We start from the raw sequence: 10,854 nt of genomic DNA, 5'->3' as shown, positions 1-10,854 counted from the left end.
CTGGACTCCTACCTCTCCCTTGGAAAGTCCAAAGTCTCAGCATGGAGGCGAAGGGGTCAGCGTTTGAAAAATGGTTTTCTCTAGCTGGAATCATCAATACAGACACTTTGGCCATCTCAGTGGAGTACAGAATGGGACAGGGAAGAAAACACGTAAGACCTAGGGTCAGGTATACTTACTTCAGTTTAAGGGCCACTTGGGTGGAGAGTGAGGTGGGAAGGAGGACACTCAATATGACATCAGAGCTAACGCTGAGAAAATTTAAAAAGCAGAGTAGATACATTCTACAATGGATGTAAATTTGTGCTCTCCAAGAATGCATTCTTCCTATTCTATGACTATTCCTATGGGGATAATAGGACTGAATGATGCAGGTTTTGAATTTTTCCAGGCCTTTATAAATGAAATCCTGGAATAGTGTGCTCTATTGTTGTATGTAACAGTGAAGCAAATTTTAATATTTTTTGGTTCATTTTTGTTCCTATGTTTGGTATTTACATTTGTTTTTAAACCCTTAGGAGATATGTAGGACTTTTACAAAAATAGATCGATGCCTTATATTCTTGTGTAAAGTGTATTTTATTTAAAGATATTTTGTAAACTCCACCATGTCAATGAGTATATTCCTGCATTATAATTTTTAACAGTTTCCTAATATCCCATCTTATAGATTTCTACGAGTTATTTTATCTTTTTTTAATTTAGATTTTTGCAATGTAAATGTTAACATAAACTATGAGAAATATACCTATAATGTAACTTTGGACAATTATTTCCTTAAATCATATTCCTAGAAATAGAATTGCTACATTAAAGTGTATGCTCCTTTTAAATCTTGGTATAAAGTGACCTCCAAATTGTTTTATAAATTATATTGCAGAAAGAAATTTATGAGAATGAACATTTCCCCCAACTTATGCCCACCCTGGATATCATTATTCTTTATAATCTCTGCCAACTGTAAAGGCCAAAACATGTATTTAAACATTTGCATTTTTTATTTGTAGTTTATGGACTGTTCTCACATATTTATTACTCATTTGCATTTTCTTTTTTATTACTTGCCCTTCATATCCATAGATCATTTTCATGGTAGTGTGATCTTCTTATAAATGTGTAAAAAGATAATTAAATAAAGTCAATAAACCGTTTCCTTCATACACTTAACAAATATATTTTCCAAGTGTGTTTCTACTTGATTTTTTTCTGAAAATAAGGTTTTAAATTTTTCTAGAGTAAAATTTGGCAGTCATTTCTTTTGTGGCTGCTGCCTTTGATGGCCTGCCATCTTTACCCAGATATTAAATTTAAGAATTCTTTTATATTTTCTCTGGATACCTGATAATTTATTGTTAAAATGTTAAATCAAGAGTCTATATGAAATTTATGTATTGTAGCAGGTGTGTACTAGAGATATAATCTTCCTCTCCGCTTACCATCACCTCTAATTTCCTAACATAATTTATTTTACTTTTATTTATTTATTTATTTGTTTGTTTGTTTTAGTTTTTTAAATTTTGGGTGGCTGGCTAGTACAGGCTTTAAATTATTTTGTTTTATTTTATTTAATTTATTTATTTCCTAACATGAATTTTTGACTACGCAATCCCCTGCTTGGAAATTCCACCTTTATCATACTCTAAGTTCTTGTGAACTCTTGGGTTTGTACCCATTCTTCCAAGGAGCAGTGGCAACCTTTTGAACATTGCCTTAATATTAAACATATTCATATCTCTTCCCCAGTGAATAGGCTTGGTGCCTTTGTCAAAGATCAGATGGCAGTAAGTGTGTGGGTTGATTTCTGGATTCTCTATTCTATTCCATTGGTCAGTGTGTCTGTTTTTATGCCAGTACCATACTGTTTTGGTTATTATAGCTTTGTAGTATAGCTTAAAGTCAGGTAGTGTTATGCCTCCAGCTTTATTTTTTTTGCTGAGCATTGCTTTGGCTATTCGTGGTCTTTTATTGTTCCATATAAATGTCTGAATAGTTTTTTCCATTTCTGAGAAAAATGTCTTTGGAATTTTGATGGGGATTGCATTAAATTTGTATATCACTTTGGGTAGTATGGACATTTTCACTATGTTGATTCTTCCAATCCAAGAGCATGGAATATCTTTCCAGTGGTGCTGGGATAACTGGATATCGATATGCAGGAGAATGAAACTAGATCCATACCTCTCACCGTATACTAAAATCAACTCAAAATGGATTAAGGATTTAAATATACACCCTGAGACAATAAAACTTCTTAAAGAAAACATAGGAGAAACACTTCAGGAAATAGGACTGGGCACAGACTTCATGAATACGACCCCAAAAGCACGGGCAACCAAAGGAAAAATAAACAAATGGGATTATATCAAACTAAAAAGCTTCTGCACAGCAAAAGAAACAATTAAAAGAGTTAAAAGACAACCAACAGAGTGGGAGAAAATATTTGCAAAATATACATCTGACAAAGGATTAATATCCAGAATATATAAGGAACTCAAACAACTTTACAAGAAGAAAACAAGCAACCCAATTAAAAAATGGGCAAAAGAGCTAAGTAGGCATTTCTCTAAGGAAGATATCCAAATGGCCAACAGACATATGAAAAAATGCTCAACATCACTCAGCATCCGGGAAATGCAAATCAAAACCACATTGAGATACCATCTAACCCCAGTTAGGATGGCTAAAATCCAAAAGACTATGAACGATAAATGCTGGCGAGGCTGCGGAGAAAAAGGAACTCTCATACATTGTTGGTGGGACTGCAAAATGGTGCAGCCTCTATGGAAAATGGTATGGAGGTTCCTTAAACAATTGCAAATAGATCTACCATACGACCCAGCTATCCCACTGTTGGGAATATACCCAGAGGAATGGAAATCATCAAGTCGAAGGTATACCTGTTCCCCAATGTTCATCGCAGCACTCTTTACAATAGCCAAGAGTTGGAACCAGCCCAAATGCCCATCATCAGATGAGTGGATACGGAAAATGTGGTACATCTACACAATGGAATACTACTCAGCTATAAAAACGAATGAAATACTGCCATTTGCAACAACATGGATGGACCTTGAGAGAATTATATTAAGTGAAACAAGTCAGGCACAGAAAGAGAAATACCACATGTTCTCACTTATTGGAGGGAGCTAAAAATTAATATATAAATTCACACACACACATACACACACACACACACAAACCGGGGGGGGGGGAAGAAGATATAACAACCACAATTATTTGAAGTTGATACAACAAGCAAACAGAAAGGACATTGTTGGGGGGGAGGGGGGAGGGAGAAGGGAGGGAGGTTTTGGTGATGGGGAGCAATAATCAGCTACAATGTATATCGACATAATAAAATTAAAAAAATAAAAAATAAACATATTCATATCTGATAGGAAATACTCCGATTTTTCAATTTAAAAAGTCTTGGCTGCTATCCAAAGGTTTTTTGTTCTTCCAGATGAAATTTAAATGTATTCTGATAAGTAAAATAAAATTTAAAAAAATAAAGGAAAAAACTCACATCACTCGACTTATTGAGATTTTGATTGGAATTCTGTAAAAGAATATTGAGTCTTCCTATCTAAGAAAGCAGTACCTGTCTCTATTTACATCTTTAATGTCTCACAGTAGAGTGTAATCATTTCTTTTGTGTAAGTTGTGCCCAATTCTTGTTAACTTGGTCCTAGATACTGAATGCTACTATGAATGGAACTTATTGTCTATAAGATATTATTATCTTCTTATCAATGAATGGCAGAAGAGAAATAATTGATATCAAGGTATATTGACCTGCACCTCATCTTAGCCAGGTTCATATTACCAAAAATGGAATGAACTAAAAAAAAGGAGGGGGGATGAACAAACAATGAGACAAACTCAAATAAAAGAACATTGTTCAAAACAACTGGCATGTCCTCTTCAAAATTACCAATGTCATGAAAGAGAATGTTTGGGGAACAAGATTGAAGGAGTTTAAATTACACGACAGCTGGATGTAATAAACGATCCTGAATTGGGCCCTAGGTCAGGGGAAAAAAATGTGATAAAGGATATTATTGGGACAATGGGTGAAATTTGAATATGGTCTAGATATTAGATAATAATATTGTATCAGTGTTCAATTTCTTGGATTTGATTATTGCGTGGTGGTTATGTAAAAAAGGAAAAGAAAAGCCTTGTTTTTAGGAAATATATGCTGACCTTTTAGAGGTAACAGTTCATGTTTGCAGCTTACTCTCAAAGGGTGAAGAAGATGAGGAGACAAATGTAGCAAAATATTCACAATTGGTGAACCTAAGCAGACGGTTTACAGATGTTCGTTCAGAAGGATTCACTTCTGCGACTTTTCTGTAAGTTTGAAATTTTTCAAAATATAAAGGTAAAAAGGGTAAGAAAATTATTAATATGCTTAACGAAAAGACCAAAATAACACATTGAGCTTGTGGGGTCCTATTTCAATAAAAGTATGACCTAACATTGACCGTGGTTATCTCTGGAAGGGGAGATTATGAGTGCACTCCTTTAATCAAATTTTCCTTTGATTTATGCGTATATGCTCTTTTATCCGTGGTTTTAGCGTATTATTTTTGAGATCCAGTTTTGAGGCAAGTTGTATTTGCATTCCGGGGAGAAAACTTGCTGGTTCTGGGTATTAATCTTTTACTATATTGCTTGGCTTTGGTTAAATTTTTACTTGTTTTCATACGTGCAGTTGGACATACATCTTTCAAGGTAGCTTTGCACGGAAAGGGACACTGATTGTAGGTGGAGTTGAGTTCAAAACCCTAAACTAGGAGGTTACATGGAACCAGGGTTCCAAACAAAAGTAGAGATAATTTTGGACCACAAATCAGCCAACTCGCCAGATAAAGCAGGAATTCCTCAGACATTCGCTAAGTGAGGGGCGCGGGGACTTGCGGGAAAGGCTCTGGAATTTGACAGATTACCCCAGAGCGGCCGGGGACCTGGTCCTTCGCAGCTCCTTCTGCGCATGTGCGGTTCTGCCTCATTGTTAGTCCGCTTCTCTTGTCTCCAGCTTCGCGCTGCGGATCTTCGCCGCGCCTGGGTCTACGCGCAGCTCGGGGAGCGGGTCCTGCTCTCCAGGTAAGAAGCTACTTTGGAGGGTTGTTCTGCCAGGCTTGGGGTTGGTTTGTGTCCACACTGGTGGGAGCAAAGACTTGCGCGAATCCCTCGCGGGCTCAGATCCTATAGCACTTGTTCGCGAGTCTGCTCCGCATTTGCCCGTCTAGAAATGCAAGTGACGGAGGAGGTTCGCTGAGGATAAGGGAGGGGGCACCGGTTTCTCGGTCATAATAAAGTGCGCTGAGAAAAGGCATTCAAACGTTAAAGAGCTGTTTCCAGAAGCTCCTCGAATTGGCATGTGCCCTGGCCAGCCATTCATTTGCGAGTCAAATCCACGACATCAGGGGCGATGAGGATGAATTCTTATAACATTTATTATATGCCTTCAGGCTAAGGGCGGGTGGTGGTTCTGTGTATAGCAGGCTGATTTCAGAACCTGAGTTTGAAAGTGAGACGAGTTCAAATTCTTGCTCTGCCCCTGAGTCCCCATGAGCACAATGATGACTCTCTAAGACTCAGTTTCCCCATCTGTAAAATGAGCTTATTTCTAAAACCTGCCTCAGGGTTGTTCTGAGCATTGAATAAGAGAGCACCTATAAAGCTCTCGTTTACTAAGCACGCTGGAAATGTTACCTGTATTTCTCACCTGTCTTTTCTTTAGGTTTATCATTTGATTCTCAAAGACCTCCTTCCTGTAAAGTCGCTGTTAGCAATCCCATTGTAACAGAGAAGAAAACCAAGAGTCTGGAAGTGAAGTCGCATGGCTAGCGAGTGAAAGAGCTGGGAGGCAAACCCCAAACAGTTTTATTTCCAAATCTCACGCTTTGGTTTTGATCCAGCAGCTCACTCTTCACAGCAATGAGCAGCATGGCACATCCGTAAGGCCACAGAGAAGTACCTGGAGTGTGTAAGGACAGAGTCTTCCCTTGAGGCTCTTGGGGATTTGTCTTTCCTGTTCAGAACCCTTCGGTTACTGTATGACTGAGGCCTCTAGGCCCCTCTTCCAGGGTCCCTCTGCCTGTGCCCTCAGTTTACAGACTCCCAAGCTAGATTTTCTGGCAGTTGTTCTCCCATCCAAGTACTAACCAGGCCCGACCCTGCTTAGCTTCCGAGATCAGACGAGATCGGGCGCGTTCAGGGTGGTATGGCCGTAGACTCTGGCAGTTGTTCTCAAGCTAGCATCCATCACAGTCACCTGAGGGCTTGTTAAAACCGAACAGGTGCTGGGTCCTACCTCCAGATTTCTGATTCAGTAGGTCAAGGGTGGGGACCAGGAATTTGCCTTTCTATCTAGTTCCCAGGTGATGCTGATGCTGCTGGTCTGGGGACCACACTGTGAGAACCACCGTTGCAGGGAATGGTGAATTTCAAGAGGGACTTGGGACCCAGCTGAAGGTTTCAGTTATTTGAATCTATCCCCTCCAGCAGGGTCCAAATTTCTGCAGATCACATTCTTGTGAGGAAAGGGGGGGATGCCAGGAGCAGGAATCCCACCTGGGAGAACCCCAGTCTACCCAGATACAGCACACCACAGCTGCAGGACAGAGGTCTAAGAAACAGGTACATGCTGTATGTGCTTGCTCTGAAGCGGTTCCCGATCCTTCTGCACTGAATAACATCACCACGCCTGAGGTTGCCAAGAACTGTAGGTCAGTGGAGAGAGGTGAGCTGGGTTGAGGGCTGTGAGCAAGAGGCAGGCTGCGTGGGAAGGGGAACTCCCGTGGAGGCTTGGTGAGAACATGGGCTGCAGTAAGACCAGGCAGGCATTATCTCCACTTCTCCCAGAAACTCCTCCCACCCCTTAATTCTCCAGTCCCTCTTCTCAGATTCTGCAGAGTCCTCAAACCCTTCCCACTCCCACATCTGGGATTTAGGGACAGGCTACCCACTCCCCATTTCTGCCTCTTTAGGAGTATGGAAGGGTTTTCAGGGGTTATGTAATTCTGCCTCATTTTAACAGAGAAAAATATTGTACCTGCGAGAGTAATTAGCATAGCGCTTAAGTGCATGGTTTCTTGAGCGAGACTGCCAGGGTTCAAAGCCCAGCACCACCATGTTGCTATAACTTTCTTCCCCTTGATTTTCTCATTTACAAAATGGGACTCATAATAGTACCTACATCTTGCTTTATTTTAAGGATTAAATGAGGTAATACATGTAAATGCTTAGAACAATTCCTGTTACACACACAGTAAGCACTGTACAAGTATTGTCAGTATCCTAATATTATTAGAACTATCTATTATTATAACCTAGGTTTGCCTTAATCATCAGTGGCAAAACCAAAAGGAGCTCCAAGGCCCCCTAATTCTGAGGCCATTTGACTCAGTTAAGTCAAAACTAGTTTCTTAATTAAAAAGCCTTTGCACACACTGAAACCAAAGGAAAACAAACCTTTAAAAAAAAAAAAAAAAAGACTCCCTTAAAGCCTATCTATCTCTGTTGTCACAGGTTTCTGTTCATTTTTTAATCTCAAGAAGTAAAAATACAAGTAGAAAATTAAATGAGCAGATCTCTGTAAGGATTTTATTGTATCAGTTTTTATACTTTTATTATGGAAATATTAAAAACATACAAAAGTAAAGAAAATAAGACAGTGATTCCCATGTGCTTGTCACAGTTTCAACATATAGACAATTTTATTTCATCTACACACCTCCCCTAGCATAACACATACATATGTACCTACACTTTCCCCTTTCCTACCTTCCTCTACTGGATTATGGGTCAATTAAGAAAAATAAATTAGAAAGAGAGAGAGAAATAGAGAGTAGAACAGTAGTTATGAGAGGCAGGGAAAGTCGGGGGAAGGGCAGGGGGACCAGGGAAAGGTTAGTAGACTGGTACAAAGTTACAAATTACAGTTAGCTAGGAAGAATAAGTTCTGGTGATCTAGGGTGACAATAGCTAATAATATTGTATTGTACATTTCAAGATAGGTAGGAAAGAGGATCTTGAATGTTATAACCACAAATGGTAAATGTTTAGGTGATAGATATGCTGACTATTCTGATTAGATCATTATACAATATTTGCATGCATCGAAACAACTAACTGTACCCCATAAACATGTACAATAAAAAAAGTTAATTAGAATTTAAAAATCCCAGACATCAAAAAATTATTAACATGTTTAATAATGGCATGATGGCATGGTATCTCATCTTTCGTTGTAATGTGATTTGTTTAACCAGGTCCTTCTTAGTTGAATGTTGTATTATTTATATTTGTCTGCTATTAAATCAGAGGAGGTAATAAATTGGAAGAAACCAGTAAGAAACAAATATTTACTTTTTCCAATGAAAAACCTGCTTCTCTTGGCTCTGTTAGCTGCCCCTTCTGAGGGGTCAAAGAGACATTCTCTTGCCGTGTGGCCCTTTGGCAGCAGATACGTGTGGATTTCTGGGCAAGCGCTGTGAGGACCGTAAAGGGAAACCATATTTCTCATTATCTCTTTGCTCCTTCCCTCTCCTCCAGCTCTGCCTTTGCAGTTCTCTGAACTTTTCCAGGAGCAGAAGAAAATGAACATATCTCAGGTGAATCGTTTACTTACTACTCAATTTTTCAGTGAAATTTAAGAGTTAGTTTGCATTTTTAGTAACCATGTTTGTCAATTGTTTTTCATTTCCTGAGTTTTTTCTTTCATATTATTTTGCTTTCTTTTTTTCTTCTTCCAGTAGTTTTGAAGGTCTATATTTTATTTTTCTATTATTGATTTCTATTGATGTTTAACACATGTATAACATATTTTTCTATCAACGTCAGGAATTTTTTCCATCTATAATATTACCTAAACAAGATAGACTTCTCCTTCATCCCAGGTTTTATGGAAATCATTTAAATACTTTTCTTTTTTTGTTTTTTTTTCTGTTTATATAATAAATATATATATTTTAATCCTTTGCTAACAGTTACATCACACCATCTAGCTACTCGAACAACAATAATTTAAATTTGAATATATGTTTTCTGATTACTTTTGCTGTCCCAAGTTTGAAGACAGAGTGACAAAATTATAATAGTTGGTCAGCTATAATATTATCTACGGTTTAGGTTTGCATATTATGTTCCAGTCACTGTTAAATTCCTTAACTGGATTAGCTCATATAATTCTGACAGTATTATGAGCTAGGTATTTTTATTACACCCTTTTCACTGAGGGCTATAAAGATTTAACTATCTTCTCAAGAGCTTGTAGCTGAAATAGTAGTTAAATAGTTAAAACATCATTAGATGTTTGGCCAGATGGAGTCCAAGTCCACTGCAAGTTTCTCACCCACTTTTGGGAATAAGTTATCATCTTCCTGTGTTTCAACCTACCCAAGAACTTGGAATGGAAGATCTCTTAGGTACAGGGTTGCCAGATAAGACACAAGGCAGAGGCTGGTGGGTTAGCTCAGCTGGTTAGAGCATGGTGCTGTTAACATTAAGGTCCAGGGTTCCATCCCTGTACTGGCCAGCTACCCCCAAAAAGGACACAAGGCATATAAAACAAAGCCTATCCTGTAAGGGACATGCTTATCCTAAAACGTATTTGCTGTTTATCTGAAGTTCAAATTTAACTGAGTGCCCTATATTCTTATTTACTAAATCTGGCAACCCTACTTAGGTAGGAGGGGAGTTGTAGGTACCCTCTGTGACTATCAGGGCTGGCAGTCCTGGCTCCTCTAGAGAACCAAGCCTTCTTTGTCTTTAGTGGCTGATTTTATTACCTCATTCCAGACAGCCTATTGGTGATCTGGCGTGACCTGCAACAGCTTTGCCGTCAATCACGGTAGCAGCTCCCCTTCCAAAGTTTCAAGAATTCTCAGGTTTGGTACCCACATATGTAGCTTTACTGAAAAATGTAAACACTTTGCCTACATACCCCTTGTAAATAACAGTTCTTACTTGTCTCTTCTGTCTGCTGACAGTAATTTTCATCTGTCATGTTTTCTTCTTCCTCTGATTCTGCTGAGTTTTGCTAGAGGCCTTTGGGTTGTTTTACAGAATGTGGTCAGTGCGCCTTCTCTCTCTGGATGTCTGAAAATGCCTCGTTCTGCTGTGCTCCATGAATGGCTGACCGATTAAAGCCTTCTGGTTCAAAATCCTTTTCCCTCAGAGTACCAGGAGAAAAGACAATCTCCGGTATCTCCTAACATTTGGAGAGGCTGAGGAGAGGTCGCATGGAGGTTTGATTTTCATTCCTTTGTTTTTCTTTATCCTTGAATTTCAGATATTTCACCCGTGTCTGGTTATTTGTTCTTTTTTCAGTATTCCTGCTTGGTTGTTGTCTGTGTCCTGTTATGATGAAGATGCAGACTCTCTGAGATGTTTTCAGTTATTTCTGTGATTATTTCTGTCCTTCGGTCCTTTTGTTCTTACCGTCGGAAATCCTGTTAGACCACCAGTGCCTCTCCTGGGTCTGTTGTCTGTGTTCCTTGACTTGTACTTCATCATCTCTGTTTCTCTGTGTTTTTGTTCCATGCACTGACAGATCTGCTCAGTGTTGCCATCCATGTCGTTCATTTACAAGCCCCATCTTGAGGGTTTTGGGCTTTGTTTTCACAAATCAGTAACAAAATATTTAATATCTGTGTGCTACTTCCTTTTTCCTAGCAAATTTTTCGTATTTTATGGAAGCCAGACTCACTCTTACATTGCTTTAGGGACACCAATTTGAATTTTTAAAAAATATTCTCTTCAATATTTTACTTAAATTTGTCTTCATAGCCTCCAACTTATTCATCTTAATGCTTATCTTTTAGGCTATTGTTTTCTATGTAC

At 38.6% G+C, this 10,854-nt stretch overlaps 1 pseudogene; it reads right to left on the bottom strand.

Annotated features, from left to right (window-relative positions):
* Positions 1-6,116: 6,116 nt before the first annotated feature.
* Positions 6,117-6,244, bottom strand: LOC134364919 (5S ribosomal RNA; annotated as a pseudogene).
* Between the last annotated feature and the right edge of the window lie 4,610 nt (positions 6,245-10,854).

The sequence above is a fragment of the Cynocephalus volans genome, chromosome 1 (genome assembly GCF_027409185.1).
Source record: "Cynocephalus volans isolate mCynVol1 chromosome 1, mCynVol1.pri, whole genome shotgun sequence".
NCBI lineage: Eukaryota > Metazoa > Chordata > Mammalia > Dermoptera > Cynocephalidae > Cynocephalus > Cynocephalus volans.
This window is presented reverse-complemented; position numbering and strand designations above follow the sequence as displayed.